At 40.7% G+C, this 26,380-nt stretch overlaps 1 protein-coding gene across 1 annotated transcript in view; it reads left to right on the top strand.

Moving 5' to 3' along the window:
• LOC137024525 (scavenger receptor cysteine-rich type 1 protein M130-like) overlaps nucleotides 1-26,380 on the top strand; it is a 123,039-nt gene that overhangs the window by 2,555 nt on the left and 94,104 nt on the right. The gene's annotated exons all lie outside the window — the stretch shown is intronic.

Raw genomic sequence — 26,380 nt, 5'->3', positions numbered from 1 at the left:
GTGTTCACTGCTCCTGCCACAACGTCAGTTTCTCAGACAGTGAGCTCAACATCAGTCTCTCGTCCACAAACTTCTCCGTCTCTCTCTGTGCTTGTGATTGTACTGGGAGTTGTGCTCTTCCTGCTCTTAGTGCCACTGCTAATACTGATTCAGCAGAACAGAGTGATGAGGAGAGGTAGGAGAGATCCAGAGACTGTCATATTGTGTCTTATTCAGTGTGTGATCAGTCATGTGTTGTGAACTGACAGCAGGTTTGTCTCTCTACACTCACAGCTCTCTCTAAGAGGAGACACAGGAGCACGACTGAGGCCGTTTATGAGGGGATTCATCACAGACACAATCACTTCACTCAGAGGGGTGAGACATGAGCCGTGAATCTTATTTAATATGATGAATTAATAAGAGAGTCTGTCAGACACTTGATGTTCATCTGTTATTAGTCCTGTTAAACCTCCTGCAGAAAACCACAGAGCTGCAGGTGCGTGTGTGTGTGTGTGTGTGTGTGTGTGTTTGTCTCTTCCTGTGTGTATTTCTGGAAGGCAGTTAGGAATGGGTTCATGTGAGGATACATGTGTGTTTACTAATAGGCCTCTAAAACATGTGATTTCTGCCTCTAATGCTTTTAAAATGTAAATAATTCATATTTGTGTTGTGTTTTCAGTAACAAAATGCTTTATGGTCCTAAAGCCGCGCACACACTTAACATTTGTAAGGCTGATTATGGATGTAAATTGATACTTATGACTGATCTCACTCAAACGCGTCCAGTCAGAGCCAGCTGCGTTAAGTGGTGTTTAAATCTCGTGTGTAAGTATTTAAATCTGCTTGTCGTAGGAATCAATCGCTGTGTGCTGAGCATAGTCTTAGAATGTTTTAGCTAGTTGTTAAATGTGTGCCTGGCTTAAGGAAATTAGGATTCAGTCTGTTTGTAATGATGAACATGTTTCTGACTTTTCTGCTCCTTTAACAGGGAGTCTCATCTCTGAAGAACTGCATTCTGGGTATGAAGATGCTGATGAGTCTCTCTCAGGTTAGAGAGATGAAGTATATTCAAAACAACACCTAAAATAAATTATTTGAATTTCCAAACTCTAAAAAATGTATCAAATGTATTTCACATATTTTACCACTAAATGAAATGTGTTTGAATGTTTCAATTGTTCACATCACAATACTAAAGAGCAATTCCACGCAAAGGTCATCTTTACCAAGAAAAAAAAAAGTTTTTACCAAAAGAACAAAACTCTTTTTAAATTGTACAGAACGAAATATGAACATCAAAAGGTAGGCCTATATGATACAGTACTACTTATATAAGTTCATTGTGTCTCACTTCCCTCGGGATGTCGCGTTTTTACCTGTTTGTTAAAAAATGAATACCCGATCGATTGATCACAATCAGCGCGATCAAGCTGACAAAAATTATCATTTAGACGCAAAACATAAAACTGACATGATTGTGATTGACAATAGTGTGCGTCAATCGGTTCATCTCACTGTGGGGAAAACATGTTATTTTAAACTGCTTTATGATAAACATTAATATTTGTCAATGTATTTTAGCAAGCAGTTCTGTAAGAAGGAAAATCATGGTCTCTAAATTGATTCTTGAACAAAGCACACGCTTTGTCAACATGGGAATTAGGTCTACCCAGGGCCGCGTTATCCTAATGGGCAACATGGGCTGCAGCCCAGGGCCTCGAGCACTGGGGGGCCCCCGAGACAATCCTGTTTTGCGTTTAAAAACGCATCGTCGTCACACAGCCGATTCAAGAGTCACAGGCTCAGTGAACACGCACGCAGGAATACAACCAGGATAGTGGCGTAGCGTCTGGGTATTCACGTGCATATGGGCCTGGGTGGATTGGTGGCCCGCTATATTACGGGCTTAACACCAAGGTATACTTCGGGCGTTCGCATCGCGTAATTTTCGTCATCAGGAGGGTTCGCGGACGTCCGCACTCCCCGTTCGCGTGCAGCCCAATTTTTGTGATGGCACGGTCCGTGTTTGTACTGTACGACAGCCCATGCGAAAGTGAATTGAATGCTTGAAAACAAAAGTCCACTAGATAGTGTGCAGCGTAGTGCACACGCCGAACGCATCTTTCCGCAGAAAAAATCCTTTTAAAGGCTCGCACACGCGTCTGGCTTTGCGTTTGTTAGCCCAGGGCCCCGCGTAGGCTTAACGCGGCACTGGGTCTACCGTCTAATCCATAACATTTTGCAATAGAGAGTATAAAGTTGAGTAAAAAGTTAATAAATTGTGCAGTCTTACCATACTGGTACCCCATATTTCAATATTTGGTGGTTTAAATGCCTGCTTGAGGTCTCTGTGAAAGTTTTAAAGCGGTTTTAAAGAAGTCTTCTGTGCCGTTTTCAGACCGATCACATCCGTAACGTTGTTTTTTCCTCATTTATGCGAACACGAAAAATGAAATAAAAATATTATAGTATGCTCTGTGGAGAGCCAACCCTTCTTCATTCGGTATTACTTTTGGTTTGCGCAATGTAATTCACAGAATTCTTAAAACATATTTTGTCACCCAAAATCTCCGTAACGCTGTATATTTCCCTCATCTAAAATATAAAACGATTGTATAGACTGACTTTTTTCTAGTGTCTGGACTCCTTTAGTAAGGGATTATGAATATATAAATAGACGGTTCAATATGTTGATATTAAATGCATTTTTTGAGCGTTTATATTTCAAGTTTTGACTCCAAATTCACATCCATAAAGACTGTGTATTATGATTTCACCAATGGTCTGAAAGGTCAATAACTGATCACATGATTCATTATCAGATTATTAAAAAAGCTGAATGGTCTGAATGAAGAAGTGCAACAGCATTTAAATTTTGTTTCCCAAAATATTCCAAAACACTCACAATATAAACATGTTTTGATGCAGAAGAGATGATGAAGGAAATCACACCAGGATACTATGATGATGTCATCACTGATGGACTGAAACCAGATCCTGAGACAGGTGTCGCTCTGTTATTATATAATAAGATATGAAATGTGTAAAATATATACAATCTGTGTATATATATATATATATATATATATATATATATATATATATATATATATAAAAATATATATAAATTATATTTTGTATGGGTGTCTCATGTTCAATTTGTAGAAGACACACCTGAGAACTATGATGATGTCATGACGAGTGGACAGAACTTTAATATTAAAAAAGGTGTTTGTTTTGTTTTTTTTTCCGTTTGTGTATGTTTAACATAACACCTCTGAAATGATGCTCGGTTCTGATATGATGATGTATCATTTGTTCTGTTTATATCTTCATGTTTATGTAGTGGACACACCGGAGCATTATGATGATGTCATCATTATTGGACAGAACATTCCAGGTGTAACAGGTGAGTCACACAGAACTGTATTTCATCATCATCCACTAATATTGAACATGTTTCTACCATTAATGAATCATCATGACTTCATCAGGAGTGAATCTAACTGTTGGAGAGACTTTTGACTTTTGACTCCATATATGGATATAATCACGGATATAATTAGAGTGCAATCGCTCGTCTGATATAAACAGCTTACAATATCAAATCACGTCGCAAACTGTCGCAAACTGCAAAAAATCATTGTAAACCAGAACAGTGAAACACAAACAGAAAAAATAATCACATGAACAGCGTCATTCAGCTGGACTAACAGAAACAAAGGCTGCAGACATGATTAAACACAAATAACTCAATACCGATCTTAATAAACACACAAATAAGACAAACAGGTTTACTTGCAGGTCAATGGCGAACACCTTGATGTAATTCTGCAGCAAATATCACAAATAAACAGCAATAAATGTCCTTTCAGCGATCGGCTCTACAGAGCATAACAGTGCAGCAGCAACAGCAGCTTAAGTCACGTGACTGCTCAGCTGGAAGATGACGTGATGTCAAAATAAAAGCCCTCTCGTAAAGGAGCCTTTACAACACTAATAGTCTCAGACAGTCAACAGGGGAAAGAGATCAAGCTTTTCTTCTTCTTCTTTTTTACTTATTTCAGTCACAGACAAGTACAATGCAAAAAGTGATCTCATGTTTGAAATGGTTTTAAAGTATATTGTGAGATCAGTATTACCAAAGACTATAGAATAACACAAGACGTGTCACTCGTATTGTTTTAAATGGGAGAAAGTGTAACACGCATATGGCGGAATAAGTCCCGCCTTCTAAATAAGAGCCAATCGCCGACTGGTAAAGTCATTGCGTCACTTCAGCTGCCATTAGAATCACCGGTTTCTATAGAAACAGTCAGACGCGCGCCTCCGAAGAGACGCGCATTTAGGTCTGCGCATGCGCATTAGCTTGATCCAGCCTGAAAAATACAGTTTTTTTTGTCATGATTCGAGCGTTTAGAAACTAAATTTATGAGCCGGTTGTTGTTAGATTTCATTGGTGATTTCAAATATGAAATTTAATCGTAAGGTTGGCGAACAGTTTTGGAGAATTTGATGTTTCCCCATTCAAAGAGATTGCATGATGCCCAGGATGCCCGAGAGGCGTTTCAAAAATGGCCGCCGAGTGAAATGACTTGTCTTAAAGGGACTTTGGTAGCCTAGGTGCCAGCCCGAACCCCGCCCACAACATTTTTTGGACGGGAAGTTCGGTCTGGACTCGATCCATTGTGGAGTAATTATGCTCGGCTCCCAGAAGGCCGAGCCAATCAAATTGCCAGGGCGGGCTTTAATCGATGATGGACAGGCTATCTGCGGTTACGTAACCACCCTCGTCATCAAAGAGCGCTTGGGTTGAATTGGTTTTCACCAACGATGACTGCAGCTGGAGAAGTAAGATGTTTAGATTCCGCTATCACGTCTGTAATAAAAGAAATCGACAGCGCATTAATTTTAAAAGACGAACAAAGAACCGCAATCAAGGCATTTGTCGATGGGAAAGATGTGTTTGCCGTCCTTCCAACGGGATTCGGCAAAAGTTTAAGTACAAGTTCAACATACGTCACTTACTGCGTTGCTCTGATTGGTTGTAGGTCTATCCAATTGAGTGCAGAGTTGTTGTTTTTTTACTGGTTCGGTTAAGACACGCCCCATAATTCAAGTGCAATGGAGCAGTATCAGACTCACATTCTGCCTAGAATATGAGTATGACGAAGTCAGGCTAGGACTTTGGTATTACAAAAGATAATATTTTTATTACAAAAGATAACTCAAAAGATAATATTTTCTTTTGAGTTATTTTTGTCTTATGAATACAAAACTTTGCCAAAATAATTAAAAGGTTAATTGTGTGATTTTGTTTTTCAGAAAAATATGAGGTTTGAAAACAAAGTAAAATGTCATAAGGCTCTAAATTAAGTTTTGTCATTTCTATAATTTATCATTTCTATTTTAAAGTCAATCCAAAAATATGGCAATAAAATAAATAAATTATCAAAATCTTCAAATGATGTATAAGTACATTTATCACAAACAGTATGAATATATCTACTACTGGAAGCATTTACAGGATAACATCCTATGAATAATGTTTTACTTTATTAGAAATAACATATTTATATGTTAATGTCCAAATGATGTGAAAAGATATACAATGAGGTTAAAGACATTAAAGGAATTTCTTATAAAATTGTGATTTATAATGTTTATCAAAAAAGGGGATTTACAAAGTTTTGTAAGGTTGTATTATTAATATCTACCTCTGAGAATTTAGTTAAAGTTATTACGCCATTGAGGATAGCCTTAATTACTTTAAATTATTTTACATAAAAAAATAAAAAAAATAAAATAAAATTAGGGTTTGTGTAGGAAAGAGATCAATGACATCATCAGTGACACAAGCTGTATTAAAATCACAATGTGAGGTTTTATTTCACATGTGTATCAGAGGGAGATCAGGAGGAGTATGATGATGTGAAGAACAGCGATGAAGATGAAAGAAACCTGTTGGGTCGGTTATTCTCACATTTCTATAGCCTATATCTATTTTTATTTGTTATGTTATCATTTAAACTAAATCTTGATGCATTTATAACATTAAAAATATGAATTTGCTTTTGTTTTCAAAAACAGACTGTGATGATGTGGGGGAGGAGTCAAATAAAGAGGGAGGGGCCATATGACTCACTGACCACACCCACTGCCTCTGATCATCAAATCATATGACAGTTACTGGAGATACTGTTATTGTTTTTTTTTATTTCACACAAGATTCATTGTTTTATGTTTTTATGTTATTTTAAATATGGTTAAATGAAAGGTTTCATGCTGTGCAAAATTCAGTAACAAATTTTAGTATTTGTATTTTAGTATTTGAGCCATTTTTATTTTAATAACAATGCTTTTCACCTAATAAAAAATAACATTAATTCATCATGTCACAAATATATATTTTTAGAAGAGCGGTTAAAGGAAAGGAGAAAATTATGCAAACTATTATAAATGTTAAATGATGAAATAGTTTTATCACTTAATAGATATTATAAGTTATCGTGTTTTCCATAAACTTATACCAGCATTAGTTCTTGTGTATGTCAGCTTGAATTAACTTAAATAGAGCACAATTTAATATTTCATTTACAAGAATGTAATGTTTCTGGGCGAGACAAAGGTATGTAAAAGTGTAGACATCTATGAGGAAAAAACAAACATTTACTCAAACGGCACAGTTTAATGTGTGATGTTCATTTACTTTAAAATGCTTTAAACAACTTTAACCAGTTTGAATTGAGTCTGAATTATTTGCTCTGATCTTGAATCTTCTGCAGCAATAGTGCCATCTGCAGGTTGTCATTTTCTTTTCCTCAGTTAACTATAAGCTTTAGAGAATTACATTACGCCTCTAAACAGGGATTATTCACAATAATATATGGGAAATTAAGAAAACAAAGCAGATTATTTCCTCTTAAACATCGGTGTCTTTAGATGCACTGCTCTATAAATTCATTCTCTTTTCATGTTTCATACAGCAGTGTTTCTCGACCTTTATTCAGTCACGACACTGAAAAAGTTCAGTCATTTGTGGCGCCCTGCACTATTTGTGACATAACGTTACATGATGAAATACTGAAGACTCAAACTAAACTTCATGCAAACTAAATTATCACAACCTAGAGAGAAATTGTTATAATTAAAATACAGAATTACAGCTCTTACCTGCACAATAAAACAAGTACTTTACTCTTCCAGCCAGGTCTATTCGGAAATAAAGTTGGTATAAACGTGTTTAATTAAATCCAGTAAATGAGTGAGATGATTGTGGATAGTGACCGGTTTAACTGCTCTGCTGAAAGCGCGCGAGCAGAGGGCGCGTTCACAGAGAAGGAGGAGCTTGTTCAGCTCGCGGTCAGAACATGTTTCTATGGTGACAGACGCTGCGCATCCTCGATTCTTGAAAGGTGCCCTAGAATTAAAAATTGAATTTATCTAGGCATAGTTGAATAACAAGAGTTAAGTACATGGAAATGACATACAGTGAGTCTCAAACTCCATTGTTTCCTCCTTCTTATATAAATCTCATTTGTTTAAAAGACCTCCGACGAACAGGCGAATCAAGAACAATAGCGAAAAATGGCAAATGGAGCGATAATAACTGATATGATCCATGATATCATGATATTTTTAGTGATATTTGTAAACTGTCTTTCTGAATGTTTCGTTAGCATGTTGCTAATGTACTGTTAAATGTGGTTAAAGTTACCATCGTTTCTTACTGTATTCACAGAGACGAGAGCCGTCACTATTTTCATTTTTAAACACTTCATAAACACAACTTCATTCTTTATAAATCTCTCCAACAGTGTAGCATTAGCCGTTAGCCATAAAGCATAGCCTCAAACTCATTCAGAATCAAATGTAAACATCCAAATAAATACAAAACTCAATAGCTGGGGGTGGGGAGACCATGAATTTTGGTTCTTCTTGAAACTACTTTATAAAAGGATTTTTATACTATTTTTTGCTGTAAATGTTTACCTTTAAAACACTGAAGCATCTCAAATGAAAAGGCCAAATATTTAAGATTACAGGGCAAATTTAAAGGGATAGTTCACCCAAAAATGAAAATTTGATGTTTATCTGCTTACCCCCAGAGCATCCAAGATGTAGGTGTCTTTGTTTCTTCAGTAGAACACAAATGATAGTAAATTCTGTCATTTACTCATGTCGTTTCAAACCCGTAAGACATCTTCTGAACACGAATTATCTTTTTGATTAAATCTGAGAGATTTCTGTTCCTCCATTGACAGCTACATGACTACCACATTGATGATTCAAAATGCTCATAAAGCATTAAAGTGGTAAATCTCTCAGATTATCAAAAAAAAACGATCTTCATTTGTGTTCCGAAGATGAATAAGTCTTATGGGTTTAGAACGACATGAGGGTGAGTTCATGATAGAATTTCTATTTTTGTGTGAACTGTCCCTTTAATTAACATTTGTCTAAATCAGGGGTTTTCAAACTTTTTTTTTTTTGGTCAGCCGAACCCCTTTGACCAAACAATTTACTTGAAGTACCCCCTGAGATTTGAAGTAGCCTATATATTCCAATAATTAAATGGCACATTTGCATGTTTAGATTTTATCAGTAGTATTTTACACATTTGTATTTATTACACATTTGAACATAACATTTCATATTAGCGCAATGTACAATGTAAATTACATATAATGTAAGAACTTTTACACATTTTTATCACATTGGGCTATGATTTTTAAGTCTTTGAATACAGCATTTCCTAAATAGGGAATTCTTGTTATGCATTTAAGATTTATGATCTCATCTTTGACATCAAGCCCAGTGCATGGTGTTCCATTTTTAAGTCTGTGCTTCAATGTCATCTGCCATTTCTGAAATTCTCCTAGAAACCTTGTTATCAGACAGTGGTATTTTCTGTTTTTAGCCTGCCAATTGTATGGGCCTTTTTGCATTTGGCAATGCACTGTGACACCAAATATGAAGCATTTAGGGCATTCTCTTAATTATCAGCGTTTGCTGCTGTTTTAAACTGTCCTGCTTTGCTTTGAAAAATCCTACTGGTTTTGTCAACAAGTTTGCAAAATGTCTTCTAAAAAAAGGCAGGCTTCATGCATTCATTTGTCAGTTTCTTCAACACACTTCTATCCCACATTTTGGGAAACCCTGGTCTAAATGATCAAATTTAGATTTTTCAAAATCCAAGGCAGCCTTTGAGGGCTGTGTCACAGTCAATTCCTCTTCTTCCTGGAAGCCTCTAGGCAAAAATAAAACCAAATGTTGAAGCAAATGGAAGCCAAAGATTTTCCTGTGTGTAAATTCAATGCATGGCTGTCCTGCACCAATAATAAATATCAGCATCCCCTGAAATGTTATTGTTGATTGTTCTTCTGTAAAATTAAGAAAAGATGGTGCAAAAAAATTTGGTAAGAGGAAACCTCAAAATTCTACGTATTGCACACATGCATAATTGTACAACAGTTAGATCTTGAATCAATTGAATCTGGCCCTGTCAATGTAACTGGCAATATTGTGTGTAAAATATTAGGCAATATTACATTTTACTGAAGCTCATTGAACTGCTGTATAAAGGCAATATCACTGAATATCAGAACAACTTATTACCTGTGGCATTGTGCCTACAGCAGAATTAAAGCGATGCTAATATTCAGATCAACAGCACAACAGTGAGATTGATGTTGCACAAAAGCATAATAATAATAAAATGACCATTTTAGTTAAAATTAGACCATGTCTTATTACCCTGAATTGTATTCAGCAGGAGCTCCCAGCAAAATATTGCGTCCTCTTCCATTTCTCTGAGGTTGCTTCCCTCCTGACTCCAGCAAATTGTGAAAATTCTCTGAATTCATCCCTGGTTCTTTCGCTCTGCTTCTTCGTAAATAAGGGAAGGAAGACCTTCTAGTTTTGTTCAATAACCTGCCACAAGTTGCCACAGGAGTTCATCCAATCCTTAAATTGTGTGATCATGTCTGCTGTTCTGAAATAAATAGGCTCCAAGAAATCTCCAAGATTTTAATATACCTTGCAGGTGCAACCTAGATCATCAGTGATGTAACCTGGGGTCATCGGGTGTTTTGGGTCTTTCAACATACACCCTCGCCCAGGCGACCCAGCCAAGGGTGATCATCAGTCCCCGACTTGTGTCTAGGTAGCTTGTGCGGTCCACGGATCACTCCTATTGATCCACAGCCATCTAGATGCTTTCTCAGCAGCATTCATGATGTTCCTGATGGCTTTCTTTTTGTTCAGTCCCCTGATTCCCAGGAGTTTGAGGGCCCTGCAGAGTGACGATATTAGTGGAGAGCACTATAATTAACATGATTAAAACTGTAGACTGATTAAAATGTAAAATTTTGAGTTTCATACCTGAATGTTTGATCACTGCCCATAGATCAGTCTCATATCCTTAGGTGTTGGACTGTAAATTCCAGGGACACCACTGTCAACAATCCAGTCCCCAAGTTTGACACTATTGAATCAGTTCTTGGGTATGACAAAAAAATTCCTTAGAAGAAAAACTCCATTACCCTCACAAAACATTAATACCTTCTGTTTGAACTTTGGGAAGATGCATACCTGACGCACTTTATTTTGCATTTCGCCATCTGGCAGGTTATGCCAGTAATGCTTCCTTAATACCCCAATACCTACTCAAATCCTATCAAAAACCCCTGTTTCTCTTAAATTCATAAGAATTCTGGTCTGAGCCTTATGTTTTGTGCTCAATAACCCTTTTAATGTGATGTCTTAGACCCCTGTCTCCCTCAGCTTGTTCCTCATCACCTCTCTTTGTCAAGTCAAGTCAAGTCAAATTTATTTATATAGCGCTTTTACAATTGTAATTGTTTCAAAGCAGCTTTACATATTAGAAGCACAGAAAAAAGGGAAGTGGTTAAAAATAAGCTGTACAAACAAGCGTGGTAATATGTAACATATACAAGATGGTGCTACATTAAGCCAAAGTCGGCTGACTCCCAGGGGTCGAAAAACCCCCCTAGGAGAAAAACCCAGCGTGCTAACACTGGGAAAAAAGTCCTAGGAGGGAAAAAACCCCTTGGGAGATATATATAATATATGTAAATGGATATGGAGATCAAAATCTGAATTATACATTTTTATTATAGAGATTAAAAATAGATTATATATAACTAGAATGTACATTTCCTGAAGAAAATGTGAATGGTGCTTGCAGTGGCAAAATTCGGCCCCGGTTGCTAGGGTGCTGTAATTGGTTGCTAGGGCGTGGCTATGAAGTTGCTGTGTCACTACTTATTGGCTGGCCGAATCAAAAGAGCCCAGCCCCAAGTCTCTATGACCTTCTGATCCAAAGATATAATCTCACAGATTTTGACCCAATGTTAAGTCTATGGGAGTTTTTCAGCCGTTTTTATCGTACGCTGTGCGAACATCGTACACCCGATCACTTAGAAAAGTCATAGCACACCTCTCCTCAATAAGCCGGTCGATTTGACACCTCATTTGTGGGTCTACGACAAAGGGTGCGTGACGAGTTACACACCAAAGTTTTGTTCAGGTGTGCGTGTGTGTGAGAAAGTGACAGTTGAGACTGACGGAATGTTCATGATTTTGAATTTTTCAATGTAAGTCTATGGGACTTTTTTGGCCGTTTTTTTTTGTACGCTGTGCGAACATCGTACACCCGATCGCTTAGAAAAGTCATAGCACACCTCTCCTCAATAAGCCGGTCGATTTGACACCTCATTTGTGGGTCTACGACAAACGGTGCGGGACGAGTTACGCGCCAAAGTTTTGTTCAGGTGAATAGTAATTACAATACTAGAATGTACATTTCCTGAAGAAAATGTGAATGGTGCTTGCAGTGGCAAAATCGCCACTCGGTTGCTAGGCGGTTGCTAAGGAACTTGGGGTGGTTGCTAAGGTGTTGCTAGGCGGTTGCTAAGGTACTTGGGGTGGTTGCTAAGGTGTTGCTAGGCAGTTGTTAAGGTACCTGGAGTGGTCACTACTGTGTTGCTAGGCGGTTGCTAGGGTGTTCTGGGCGGTTGCTATGGTAACCAGGGTGGTTGCTATGGTGTCACTAGGTGGTTGGTAGTTGGCACAGATAGTTACTATGGAGTTTCTATAGAGTTCTTAGCATGTTCTCAGCCCACTTTAGCACTTAGCTAATCACTATTAGCATGTAGCTATTAACTGCTAGCATGTGTAGCATGTTGCAAGTACAGTTTGCTAGCATGAGTCAAAAAAGCCAACCCCCATGTCTCTACGATGTTCTGATGCAGAGATATAGGCATCGCTAAATGGTTGCTAGGGTACTCTGTTTGGTTGCTAGGGAGTGGCTTGGCAGTGGCTTGGCAGTTGCCAATGATGATACTCCAAAGGCTGCTTGACAATATAAACCAACCCCCATGTCTTTATGATGTTCTGATGCAGAGATATGGATCTTGAAAAACGGTTGCTAGGGTAATCTGGTTGGCTGCTAGGGAGTGGCCTGGTAGCTACCAATGATGATACTCCAAAGGCTGCTTGACAATATAAACCAACCCCCATGTCTTTACGATGTTCTGATGCAGAGATATAGATCTTGCTAAACGGTTGCTAGGGTACTCTGTTTGGTTGCTAGGGAGTGGCTTGGCAGCTGCCAGTAATGATAAACCAAAGGCTGCTTGCCAGTATGAATGCTATAAACCAACCCCCATTCCTCTATGATGTTCAGATTTGAAGATATCCCCTCTATGCTTTGGGTTGCTAGGGTGCTCTGAATGGTTGCTAGGGCGTGGCTATGATGTCTTGAAGGTGATTCGTGATTGGCCGTTTGCTGCCCCGAGTCAAATGAGCCCACCCTCATGTTTCTATGACACTCCTATCCAAAGATATTCATTTGATCTTTTTCAATGGAAGTCTATGGAACTTGTTGCTATGGTGCTCTATATGGTTGCTAGGGCGTGGCTTGATAGCTTCACAATGATCCTGAGAGACTGATTGGTTGCCTGAGTAATATGAGCCCACCCCCTTGTCTCTATGACATTGTGATCCAGAGTTATGTTCAATACAAAATCCCTATGTAATTTCCCATAGTAGGAAAAACACAGTACTTCCTGGTTCATGGGCACGGCTTCACCATAGTATGTCTATGGGGCAACTTTGGGCAGCTCTTGCGCCCCAGGGGTACAACTTACACCCCATTTTGAGGTATGGTCTGAGAGAGCCTATCAGGCTCTTCAAACCTGGTAACCCACATGTTTCTATGAAATTCTCGTTAGGAGCTATTACTCGTCAAAGTTTGTCCCAATGCAAAGTCTATGGGATTTTTTTCGCTACTTTTTCGCCCGCCGGACGAACATCGTACACCCGATCGCTTATAAAAGTCATAGCACACCTCTCCTCAATGAGCCGGTCGATTTGACACCTCATTCATGGGTCTAGGACAAAAACTGCGGGAGGAGTAGCTCGCAGAAAAAAAAGTGGAAGAAAATGAGTGTCTGTGTCTGAGAGAGAAAGGCTTCTAAGGGCCTGCGTGTGTGAGTGTGTGTGAGAAAGTGACAGTTGAAATTCAAATTTCTGAAGATTCCGCCATTGAAAGTCAATGGGACTTTTTTGGCCGCTTTTTCGCCCCCTGTGCGAACATCATTGGTCCGATCGCTTAAAAAAAAAAATAGCACACCTCTCCTCAATAAGCCGGTCGATTTGACACCTCATTCATGGGTCTAGGACAAACGCTGTGGGAGAAATAATGCGCGCAGAATTAAAAGTGGAAGAAAATGAGTGTCTGTGTCTGAGAGACAAAGGCTTCTAAGGGCCTGCGTGTGTGAGTGTGTGTGAGAAAGTGACAGTTGAGAGAGACGGAATGTTCGTGAATTTGAATTTTTCAATGTAAGTCAATGGGACTTTTTTGGCCGCTTTTTCGTCCGCTGTGCGAACATCGTTGGTCCGATCGCTTATAAAAGTCATAGCACACCTCTCCTCAATGAGCCGGTCGATTTGACACCTCATTCATGAGTCTAGGACAAAAACTGCGGGAGGAGTAGCGCGCAGAAAAAAAAGTGGAAGAAGAAGAAGAAGAATAACTAGAATGTACATTTCCTAAAGAAAATGTGAATGGTGCTTGCAGTGGCAAAATTCGACACCGGTTGCTAGGGTGCTGTAATTGGTTGCTAGGGCATGGCCATAAAGTCATTACTTATTGGCGGCTTGATAGGCCGAGCCAAAAGAGCCCAGCCCCAAGTCTCTATGACCATCTAAACCAAAGATATGATCTCACAGATTTGGCCCCCATGTTAAGTCTATGGGAGTTTTTTCAGCCGTTTTTTCGTACGCTGTGCGAACATCGTACACCCGATCGCTTAAAAAAGTCATAGCACACCTCTCCTCAATAAGCCGGTCGATTTGACACCTCATTCGTGGGTCTACGACAAAAACTGCGGGACGAGTTACGCGCCAAAGTTTTGTTCAGGTGAATAGTAATTACAATACTAGAATGTACATTTCCTGAAGAAAATGTGAATGGTGCTTGCAGTGGCAAAACTCGGCACTCTTGATTAGCATTATGCTAACATAATTACCGTCCTGCTAGGATGTTTTTAGCAAGATGTTAACATGATTAGCATGTTGCTAGCATTATGCTAACACCCTTAGCATCCTGCTAACATGTTTTTATAAAGATGCTAATCATGCTAACATAATGCTAACAAAATGCTAACATGATTAGCATGTTGCTAGCATAATGCTAACACCCTTAGCATGCTGCTAGCATGTTTTTAGAAAGATGCTAATCTTGTTAGCATTATGCTAGCAACATGCTAACATGATTAGCATAATGTTAGCATGATGCTAGCATGATTACCATGTTGTTAGCATGTTTTTAACAAGATGCTAACATAATTAGCATGTTTGCTAGCATGATGTCTAACATGATTAGCATGCTACTAGCATGATGCTAACACAATTAGCATGTTACCAGCATTATGCTAACACATTTTTACTAGTTTGTGTCATGTTTAAACCCTAAGCTAATCACTATTAGCATGTAGCTATTCACTGATAGCATGTAGCTATTCACTGATAGCATGTGTAGCATGTTGGAAGTCCAGTTTGCTAGCATGAGTCAAAAGAGCCAACCGCCATGTCTCTATGATGCTCTGATGCAGAGATATAGATCTTGCAAAACGGTTGCTAGGGTATTCTGTTTGGTTGCTAGGCAGTGGCTTGGCAGCTGCCAGTAACGATAAACCAAAGGCTGCTTGCCAGTATGAATGATATAAACCAACCCCCATGCCTCTATGATATTCAGATTTGAAGATATCCCTCTTTGCTTTGGGTTGCTAGGGTGCTCTAAATGGTTGCTAGGGCGTGGCTATGAAGTGTTTCAGGTGATTCGTGATTGGCCGTTTGCTGCCCCGAGTCAAATGAGCCCACCCTCATGTTTCTATGACACTCCTATCCAAAGATATTCATTTGATCTTTTTCAATGGAAGTCTATGGAACTTGTTGCTATGGTGCTCTATATGGTTGCTAGGGCGTGGCTTGATAGCTTCACAATGAACCTGAGACACTGATTGGTTGCCTGAGTAAAATGAGCCCACCCCCTTGTCTTTAAGACATTGTGATCCAGAGTTATGTTCAATACAAAATCCCTATGTAATTTCCCATAGTAGGAAAAACACAGTACTTCCTGGTTCATGGGCACGGCTTCACCATAGTACGTCTATGGGGCAACTTTGGGCAGCTCTTGCGCCCCAGGGGTACAACTTACACCACATTTTGAGGTATGGTCTGAGAGAGCCTATCAGGCTCTTCAAACGTGGTAACCCACATGTTTCTATGAAATTCTCGTTAGGAGCTATTACTCATCAAAGTTTGTCCCAATGCAAAGTCTATGGGATTTTTTTCGCTACTTTTTCGCCCGCCGGACGAACATCGTACACCCGATCGCTTATAAAAGTCATAGCACACCTGTCCTCAATGAGCCGGTCGATTTGACACCTCATTCATGGGTCTATGACAAAAACTGCGGGAGGAGTAGCGCGCAGAAATTGTGTCCAGAAGAAGAAGAAGAAGAATAATAAGTATGCAGAAGAATAAGAATGGAGCTTTGCCTTTGGCAAGCACCATTAACTAGAATGTACATTTCCTGAAGAAAATGTGAATGGTGCTTGCAGTGGCAAAATTCGACACTCGGTTGCTAGGCGGTTGCTAAGGTACTTGGGGTGGTTGCTAAGGTGTTGCTAGGCAGTTGCTATGGTGTTCTGGGTGGTTGCTAGGCGGTTGCTATGGTAACCTGGGTGGTTGCTAGGGTGTTGCTAGGTGGTTGGTAGTTGTCACAGATAGTTACTGTGGAGTTTCTATAGAGTTCCTGGCGTGTTCTCTGCCCACTTTAGCACTTAGCTAATCACTATTAGCATGTAGCTATTAACTGCTAGCATGTGTAGCATGTTGGAAGTCCAGTTTGCTAGCATGAGTCAAAAGAGCCAACCGCCATGTCTCTATGATGCTCTGATGCAGAGATATAGATATTTTGCTAAACGGTTGCTAAGGTACTCTGTTTGGTTGCTAGGGAGTGGCTTGGCAGCTGCCAGTAATGATAAACCAAAGGCTGCTTGCCAGTATGAATGCTATAAACCAACCCCTATGCCTCTATGATATTCAGATTTGAAGATATCTGCCTATGCTTTGGGTTGCTAGGGTGCTCTAAATGGTTGCTAAGGCGTGGCTATGATGTCTTTAAGGTGATTTGTGATTGGCAGTTTGCTGCCTCGAGTCAAATGAGCCCACCCTCATGTTTGTACGACACTCCTATCCAAAGATATTCCTTTGATCTTTTTCAATGGAAGTCTATGGAGCATGTTACTAAGGTGCTCTATATGGTTGCTAGGGCGTGGCTTGATAGCTTCACAATGATCCGGAGAGACTGATTGGTTGCCTGAGTAAAATGAGCCCACCCCCTTGTCTCTATGACACTGCAATCCAGAGTTATGTTCAATACAAAATCCCTATGTAATTTCCCATAGTAGGAAAAACACAGTACTTCCTGGTTCATGGGCATGGCTTCACCATAGTATGTCTATGGGGCAATTTTGGGCAGCTCTTGCGCCCCAGGGGTACAACTTACACCCCATATTGAGGTATGGGCTGACAGAGCTTGCCAGCCTCTTCAAACGTGGTAACCCACATGTTTCTACGAAATTCTCACTCGGAACAATGACTCGTCAAAGTTTGTCGCAATGCAAAGTCTATGGGATTTTTTTCGCTACTTTTTCGCCCGCCTGACGAACATCGTACACCCGATCGCTTATAAAAGTCATAGCACAGCTCTCCTCAATGAGCCGATCGATTTGACACCTCATTCATGGGTCTAGGACAAACGCTGCGGAAGGAGTAGCGCACAGAAATAAAAGTGGAAGAAAATGAGTGTCTGTGTCTGAGAGAGAAAGGCTTCTAAGGGCCTGCGTGTGTGAGTGTGTGTGAGAAAGTGACAGTTGAAATTCAAATTTCTGAAGATTCCGCCATTGAAAGTCAATGGGACTTTTTTGGCCGCTTTTTCGCCCCCCTGTGCGAACGTCGTTGGTCCGATCGCTTATAAAAATCATAACACATATCTCCTCAATGAGCCGGTCGATTTGACACCTCATTCATGGGTCTAGGACAAACACTGCGGGAGGAGTAGCGCGCAGAAATAAAAGTGGAAGAAAATGAGTGTCTGTGTCTGAGAGAGAAAGGCTTTTAAGGGCCTGCATGTGTGAGTGTGTGTGAGAAAGTGACAGTTGAGAGAGACGGAATGTTCGTGAATTTGAATTTTTCAATGTAAGTCAATGGGACTTTTTTGGCCGCTTTTTCGACCGCTGTGCGAAAATCGTTGGTCCGATCGCTTATAAAAGTCATAGCACACCTGTCCTCAATGAGCCGGTCGATTTGACACCTCATTCATGGGTCTATGACAAAAACTGCGGGAGGAGTAGCGCGCAGAAATTGTGTCCAGAAGAAGAAGAAGAAGAACTAGAATGTACATTTCCTGAAGAAAATGTGAATGGTGCTTGCAGTGGCAAAATTCGGCACCGGTTGCTAGGGAGCTGTAATTGGTTGCTAGGGCGTGGCTATGAAGTTGCTGTGCCACTACTTATTGGCTGGCCGAATCAAAAGAACCCAGCCCCAAGTCTCTAAGACCTTCTGATCCAAAGATATGATCTCACAGATTTTGACCCAATGTTAAGTCTATGGGAGTTTTTTCAGCCATTTTTTTCGTACGCTGTGCGAACATCGTACACCCGATCGCTTAGAAAAGTCAAAGCACACCTCTCCTCAATAAGCCGGTCGATTTGACACCTCATTTGTGGGTCTAGGACAAACGGTGCAGGACGAGTTACGCGCCAAAGTTTTGTTCAGGTGAATAGTAATTACAATACTAGAATGTACATTTCCTGAAGAAAATGTGAATGGTACTTGCAGTGGCAAAATTCGGCACCGGTTGCTAGGGTGCTGTAATTGGTTGCTAGGGCGTGGCTATGAAGTTGCTGTGTCACTACTTATTGGCTGGCCGAATCAAAGAGCCCAGCCCCAAGTCTCTATGACCTTCTGATCCAAAGATATGATCTCACAGATTTTGACCCAATGTTAAGTCTATGGGAGTTTTTTCAGCCATTTTTTTCGTACGCTGTGCGAACATCGTACACCCGATCGCTTAGAAAAGTCATAGCACACCTCTCCTCAATAAGCCGGTCGATTTGACACCTCATTTGTGGGTCTACGACAAAAACTGCGAGACGAGTTACGCGCCAAAGTTTTGTTCAGGTGAATAGTAATTACAATACTAGAATGTACATTTCCTGAAGAAAATGTGAATGGTGCTTGCAGTGGCAAAACTCGGCACTCTTGATTAGCATGATGCTAACATAATTACCGTCCTGCTAGGATGTTTTTATCAAGATGCTAACATGATTAGCATGTTGCTAGCATTATGCTAACACCCTTAGCATGCTGCTAGCATGTTTTTAGAAAGATGCTAATCATGTTAGCATTATGCTAGCAACATGCTAACATGATTAGCATTTGTTGCTAGCATAATGCTAACACCCTTAGCATGCTGCTAGCATGTTTTTAGAAAGATGCTAATCATGTTAGCATAATGCTAGCAACATGCTAACATGATTAGCATAATGCTAGCATGATGCTAGCATGATTACCATGTTGCTAGCATGTTTTTAACAAGATGCTAACATAATTAGCATGTTTGCTAGCATTATGCTAACATGATTAGCATGCTACTAGCATGATGCTAACACAATTAGCATGTTACCAGCATGATGTAACACATTTTTACTAGTTTGTGTCATGTTTAAACCCTAAGCTAATCACTATTAGCATGTAGCTATTCACTGCTAGCATGTGTAGCATGTTGGAAGTTCAGTTTGCTAGCATGAGTCAAAAGAGCCAACCGCCATGTCTCTATGATGCTCTGATGCAGAGATATAGATCTTGCTAAACGGTTGCTAGGGTACTCTGTTTGGTTGCTAAGGAGTGGCTTGGCAGCTACCAATGATGATACTCCAAAGGCTGCTTGACAATATAAACCAACCCCCATGTCTTTATGATGTTCTGATGCAGAGATATAGATCTTGCAAAACGGTTGCTAGGGTACTCTGTTTGGTTGCTAGGGAGTGGCTTGGCAGCTGCTAGTAATGATAAACCAAAGGCTGCTTGCCAGTATAAATGATATAAACCAATCCCCATGCCTCTATGATATTCAGATTTGAAGATATCTGCCTATGCTTTGGGTTGCTAGGGTGCTTTAAATGGTTGCTAAGGCGTGGCTATGATGTCTTTAAGGTGATTTGTGATTGGCGGTTTGCTGCCTCCAGTCAAATGAGCCCACCCTCTTGTTTGTACGACACTTCTATCCAAAGATATTCATTTGATCTTTTTCAATGGAAGTCAATGGAACTTGTTGCTATGGTGCTCTATATGGTTGCTAGGGCGTGGCTTGATAGCTTCACAATGATCCTGAGAGACTGATTGGTTGCCTGAGTAAAATGGGCCCACCCCCTTGTCTCTATGACATTGTGATCCAGAGTTATGTTCAATACAAAATCCCTATGTAATTTCCCATAGTAGGAAAAACACAGTACTTCCTGGTTCATGGGCACGGCTTCACCATAGTATGTCTATGGGGCAACTTTGGGCAGCTCTTGCGCCCCAGGGGTACAACTTACACCCCATTTTGAGGTATGGTCTGAGAGAGCCTATCAGGCTCTTCAAACGTGGTAACCCACATGTTTCTATGAAATTCTCGTTAGGAGCTATTACTCATCAAAGTTTGTCCCAATGCAAAGTCTATGGGATTTTTTTCGCTACTTTTTCGCCCGCCGGACGAACATCGTACACCCGATCGCTTATAAAAGTCATAGCACACCTGTCCTCAATGAGCCGGTCGATTTGACACCTCATTCATGGGTCTATGACAAAAACTGCGGGAGGAGTAGCGCGCAGAAATTGTGTCCAGAAGAAGAAGAAGAAGAATAATAAGTATGCAGAAGAATAAGAATGGAGCTTTGCCTTTGGCAAGCACCATTAACTAGAATGTACATTTCCTGAAGAAAATGTGAATGGTGCTTGCAGTGGCAAAATTCGCCACTCGGTTGCTAGGTTGCTGTAATTGGTTGCTAGGGCGTGGCCATGAAGTCACTACTTATTGGCGGCTTGATAGGCCGAGTCAAAAGAGCCCAGCCCCAAGTCTCTATGACCTTCTAAACCAAAGATATGATCTCACAGATTTGGCCCCCATGTTAAGTCTATGGGAGTTTTTTCAGCCGTTTTTTCGTACGCTGTGCGAACATCGTACACCCGATCGCTTAGAAAAGTCATAGCACACCTCTCCTCAATAAGCCGGTCGATTTAACACCTCATTCGTGGGTCTACGTCAAAAACTGCGAGACGAGTTACGCGCCAAAGTTTTGTTCAGGTGAATAGTAATTACAATACTAGAATGTACATTTCCTGAAGAAAATGTGAATGGTGCTTGCAGTGGCAAAATTCGGCCCCGGTTGCTAGGGTGCTGTAATTGGTTGCTAGGGCGTGGCTATGAAGTTGCTGTGTCACTACTTATTGGCTGGCCAAATCAAAAGAGCCCAGCCCCAAGTCTCTATGACCTTCTGATCCAAAGATATGATCTCACAGATTTTGTCCCAATGTTAAGTCTATGGGAGTTTTTTCAGCCGTTTTTTCGTACGCTGTGCGAACATCGTACACTCGATCGCTTATAAAAGTCATAGCACACCTCTCCTCAATAAGCCGGTCGATTTGACACCTCATTCGTGGGTCTACGACAAACGGTGCGGGACGAGTTACGCGCCAAAGTTTTGTTCAGGTGAATAGTAATTACAATACTAGAATGTACATTTCCTGAAGAAAATGTGAATGGTGCTTGCAGTGGAAAAATTCGGCACCGGTTGCTAGGGTGCTGTAATTGGTTGCTAGGGCGTGGCTATGAAGTTGCTGTGTCACTACTTATTGGCTGGCCGAATCAAAAGAGCCCAGCCCCAAGTCTCTATGACCTTCTGATCCAAAGATATGATCTCATAGATTTTGACTCAATGTTAAGTCTATGGGAGTTTTTTCAGCCAATTTTTTCGTACACTGTGCGAACATCGTACACCCGATCGCTTAGAAAAGTCATAGCACACCTCTCCTCAATAAGCCGGTCGATTTGACACCTCATTCATGGGTCTACGACAAACGGTGCGGGACAAGTTACGCGCCAAAGTTTTGTCTAGGTGAATAGTAATTACAATACTAGAATGTACATTTCCTGAAGAAAATGTGAATGGTGCTTGCAGTGGCAAAAATCGGCACCGGTTGCTAGGGTGCTGTAATTGGTTGCTAGGGCGTGGCTATGAAGTTGCTGTGCCACTACTTATTGGCTGGCCGAATCAAAAGAGCCCAGCCCCAAGTCTCTATGACCTTCTGATCCAAAGATATGATCTCACAGATTTTGACCCAATGTTAAGTCTATGGGAGTTTTTTCAACCATGTTTTTCGTACACTGTGCGAACATCGTACACCCGATCGCTTAGAAAAGTCATAGCACACCTCTCCTCAATAAGCCGGTCGATTTGACACCTCATATGTGGGTCTACGACAAACGGTGCGGGACGAGTTACACGCCAAAGTTTTGTTCAGGTGAATAGTAATTACAATACTAGAATGTACATTTCCTGAAGAAAATGTGAATGGTGCTTGCAGTGGCAAAATTCGGCACTCGGTTGCTAGGGTGCTGTAATTGGTTGCTAGGGTGTGGCCAAGAAGTCAAGCCTGAAGTCAAGCCTGATAGGCTGAGTCAAAAGAGCCCAGCCCCAACTCTCTATGACCTTCTAAACCAAAGATATGATCTCACAGATTTGGCCCCCATGTTAAGTCTATGGGAGTTTTTTAAGCCGTTTTTTCGTATGCTGTGCGAACATCGTACACCCGATCGCTTAGAAAAGTCATAGCACACCTCTCCTCAATAAGCCGGTCGATTTGACCCCTCATTCATGGGTCTACGACAAACGGTGCGGGACGAGTTACGCGCCAAAGTTTTGTTCAGGTGAATAGTAATTACAATACTAGAATGTACATTTCCTGAAGAAAATGTGAATGGTGCTTGCAGTGGCAAAACTCGGCACTCTTGATTAGCATGATGCTAACATAATTACCGTCCTGCTAGGATGTTTTTATCAAGATGCTAACATGATTAGCATGTTGCTAGCATTAATCTAAACAGCTTAGCATGGTGCTTGCATGTTTTTAGAAAGATGCTAATCATGTTAGCATTATTATAGCAAAATGCTAACATGATTAGCATTTGTTGCTAGCATAATGCTAACACCCTTAGCATGCTGCTAGCATGTTTTTAGAAAGATGCTAATCATGTTAGCATAATGCTAGCAACATGCTAACATGATTAGCATAATGCTAGCATGATGCTAGCATGATTACCATGTTGCTAGCATGTTTTTAACAAGATGCTAACATAATTAGCATGTTTGCTAGCATGATGCTAACATGATTAGCATGCTACTAGCATGATGCTAACACAATTAGCATGTTACCAGCATGATGTAACACATTTTTACTAGTTTGTGTCATGTTTAAACCCTAAGCTAATCACTATTAGCATGTAGCTATTCACTGCTAGCATGTGTAGCATGTTGGAAGTTCAGTTTGCTAGCATGAGTCAAAAGAGCCAACCGCCATGTCTCTATGATGCTCTGATGCAGAGATATAGATCTTGCTAAACGGTTGCTAGGGTACTCTGTTTGGTTGCTAAGGAGTGGCTTGGCAGCTACCAATGATGATACTCCAAAGGCTGCTTGACAATATAAACCAACCCCCATGTCTTTATGATGTTCTGATGCAGAGATATAGATCTTGCAAAACGGTTGCTAGGGTACTCTGTTTGGTTGCTAGGGAGTGGCTTGGCAGCTGCTAGTAATGATAAACCAAAGGCTGCTTGCCAGTATAAATGATATAAACCAATCCCCATGCCTCTATGATATTCAGATTTGAAGATATCTGCCTATGCTTTGGGTTGCTAGGGTGCTTTAAATGGTTGCTAAGGCGTGGCTATGATGTCTTTAAGGTGATTTGTGATTGGCGGTTTGCTGCCTCCAGTCAAATGAGCCCACCCTCTTGTTTGTACGACACTTCTATCCAAAGATATTCATTTGATCTTTTTCAATGGAAGTCAATGGAACTTGTTGCTATGGTGCTCTATATGGTTGCTAGGGCGTGGCTTGATAGCTTCACAATGATCCTGAGAGACTGATTGGTTGCCTGAGTAAAATGGGCCCACCCCCTTGTCTCTATGACATTGTGATCCAGAGTTATGTTCAATACAAAATCCCTATGTAATTTCCCATAGTAGGAAAAACACAGTACTTCCTGGTTCATGGGCACGGCTTCACCATAGTATGTCTATGGGGCAACTTTGGGCAGCTCTTGCGCCCCAGGGGTACAACTTACACCCCATTTTGAGGTATGGTCTGAGAGAGCCTATCAGGCTCTTCAAACGTGGTAACCCACATGTTTCTATGAAATTCTCGTTAGGAGCTATTACTCATCAAAGTTTGTCCCAATGCAAAGTCTATGGGATTTTTTTCGCTACTTTTTCGCCCGCCGGACGAACATCGTACACCCGATCGCTTATAAAAGTCATAGCACACCTGTCCTCAATGAGCCGGTCGATTTGACACCTCATTCATGGGTCTATGACAAAAACTGCGGGAGGAGTAGCGCGCAGAAATTGTGTCCAGAAGAAGAAGAAGAAGAATAATAAGTATGCAGAAGAATAAGAATGGAGCTTTGCCTTTGGCAAGCACCATTAACTAGAATGTACATTTCCTGAAGAAAATGTGAATGGTGCTTGCAGTGGCAAAACTCGGCACTCTTGATTAGCATGATGCTAACATAATTACCGTCCTGCTAGGATGTTTTTATCAAGATGCTAACATGATTAGCATGTTGCTAGCATTATGCTAACACCCTTAGCATGCTGCTAGCATGTTTTTAGAAAGATGCTAATCATGTTAGCATTATCCTAGCAACATGCTAACATGATTAGCATTTGTTGCTAGCATAATGCTAACACCCTTAGCATGCTGCTAGCATGTTTTTAGAAAGATGCTAATCATGTTAGCATAATGCTAGCAACATGCTAACATGATTAGCATAATGCTAGCATGATGCTAGCATGATTACCATGTTGCTAGCATGTTTTTAACAAGATGCTAACATAATTAGCATGTTTGCTAGCATGATGCTAACATGATTAGCATGCTACTAGCATTATGCTAACACAATTAGCATGTTACCAGCATGATGTAACACATTTTTACTAGTTTGTGTCATGTTTAAACCCTAAGCTAATCACTATTAGCATGTAGCTATTCACTGCTAGCATGTGTAGCATGTTGGAAGTTCAGTTTGCTAGCATGAGTCAAAAGAGCCAACCGCCATGTCTCTATGATGCTCTGATGCAGAGATATAGATCTTGCTAAACGGTTGCTAGGGTACTCTGTTTGGTTGCTAAGGAGTGGCTTGGCAGCTACCAATGATGATACTCCAAAGGCTGCTTGACAATATAAACCAACCCCCATGTCTTTATGATGTTCTGATGCAGAGATATAGATCTTGCAAAACGGTTGCTAGGGTACTCTGTTTGGTTGCTAGGGAGTGGCTTGGCAGCTGCTAGTAATGATAAACCAAAGGCTGCTTGCCAGTATAAATGATATAAACCAATCCCCATGCCTCTATGATATTCAGATTTGAAGATATCTGCCTATGCTTTGGGTTGCTAGGGTGCTTTAAATGGTTGCTAAGGCGTGGCTATGATGTCTTTAAGGTGATTTGTGATTGGCGGTTTGCTGCCTCCAGTCAAATGAGCCCACCCTCTTGTTTGTACGACACTTCTATCCAAAGATATTCATTTGATCTTTTTCAATGGAAGTCAATGGAACTTGTTGCTATGGTGCTCTATATGGTTGCTAGGGCGTGGCTTGATAGCTTCACAATGATCCTGAGAGACTGATTGGTTGCCTGAGTAAAATGGGCCCACCCCCTTGTCTCTATGACATTGTGATCCAGAGTTATGTTCAATACAAAATCCCTATGTAATTTCCCATAGTAGGAAAAACACAGTACTTCCTGGTTCATGGGCACGGCTTCACCATAGTATGTCTATGGGGCAACTTTGGGCAGCTCTTGCGCCCCAGGGGTACAACTTACACCCCATTTTGAGGTATGGTCTGAGAGAGCCTATCAGGCTCTTCAAACGTGGTAACCCACATGTTTCTATGAAATTCTCGTTAGGAGCTATTACTCATCAAAGTTTGTCCCAATGCAAAGTCTATGGGATTTTTTTCGCTACTTTTTCGCCCGCCGGACGAACATCGTACACCCGATCGCTTATAAAAGTCATAGCACACCTGTCCTCAATGAGCCGGTCGATTTGACACCTCATTCATGGGTCTATGACAAAAACTGCGGGAGGAGTAGCGCGCAGAAATTGTGTCCAGAAGAAGAAGAAGAAGAACTAGAATGTACATTTCCTGAAGAAAATGTGAATGGTGCTTGCAGTGGCAAAATTCGGCACTCGGTTGCTAGGGTGCTGTAATTGGTTGCTAGGGTGTGGCCAAGAAGTCAAGCCTGAAGTCAAGCCTGATAGGCTGAGTCAAAAGAGCCCAGCCCCAACTCTCTATGACCTTCTAAACCAAAGATATGATCTCACAGATTTGGCCCCCATGTTAAGTCTATGGGAGTTTTTTAAGCCGTTTTTTCGTATGCTGTGCGAACATCGTACACCCGATCGCTTAGAAAAGTCATAGCACACCTCTCCTCAATAAGCCGGTCGATTTGACCCCTCATTCATGGGTCTACG

This window comes from Chanodichthys erythropterus, chromosome 8 (genome assembly GCF_024489055.1).
Source record: "Chanodichthys erythropterus isolate Z2021 chromosome 8, ASM2448905v1, whole genome shotgun sequence".
NCBI classification, from domain to species: Eukaryota; Metazoa; Chordata; class Actinopteri; order Cypriniformes; family Xenocyprididae; genus Chanodichthys; species Chanodichthys erythropterus.
This window is presented reverse-complemented; position numbering and strand designations above follow the sequence as displayed.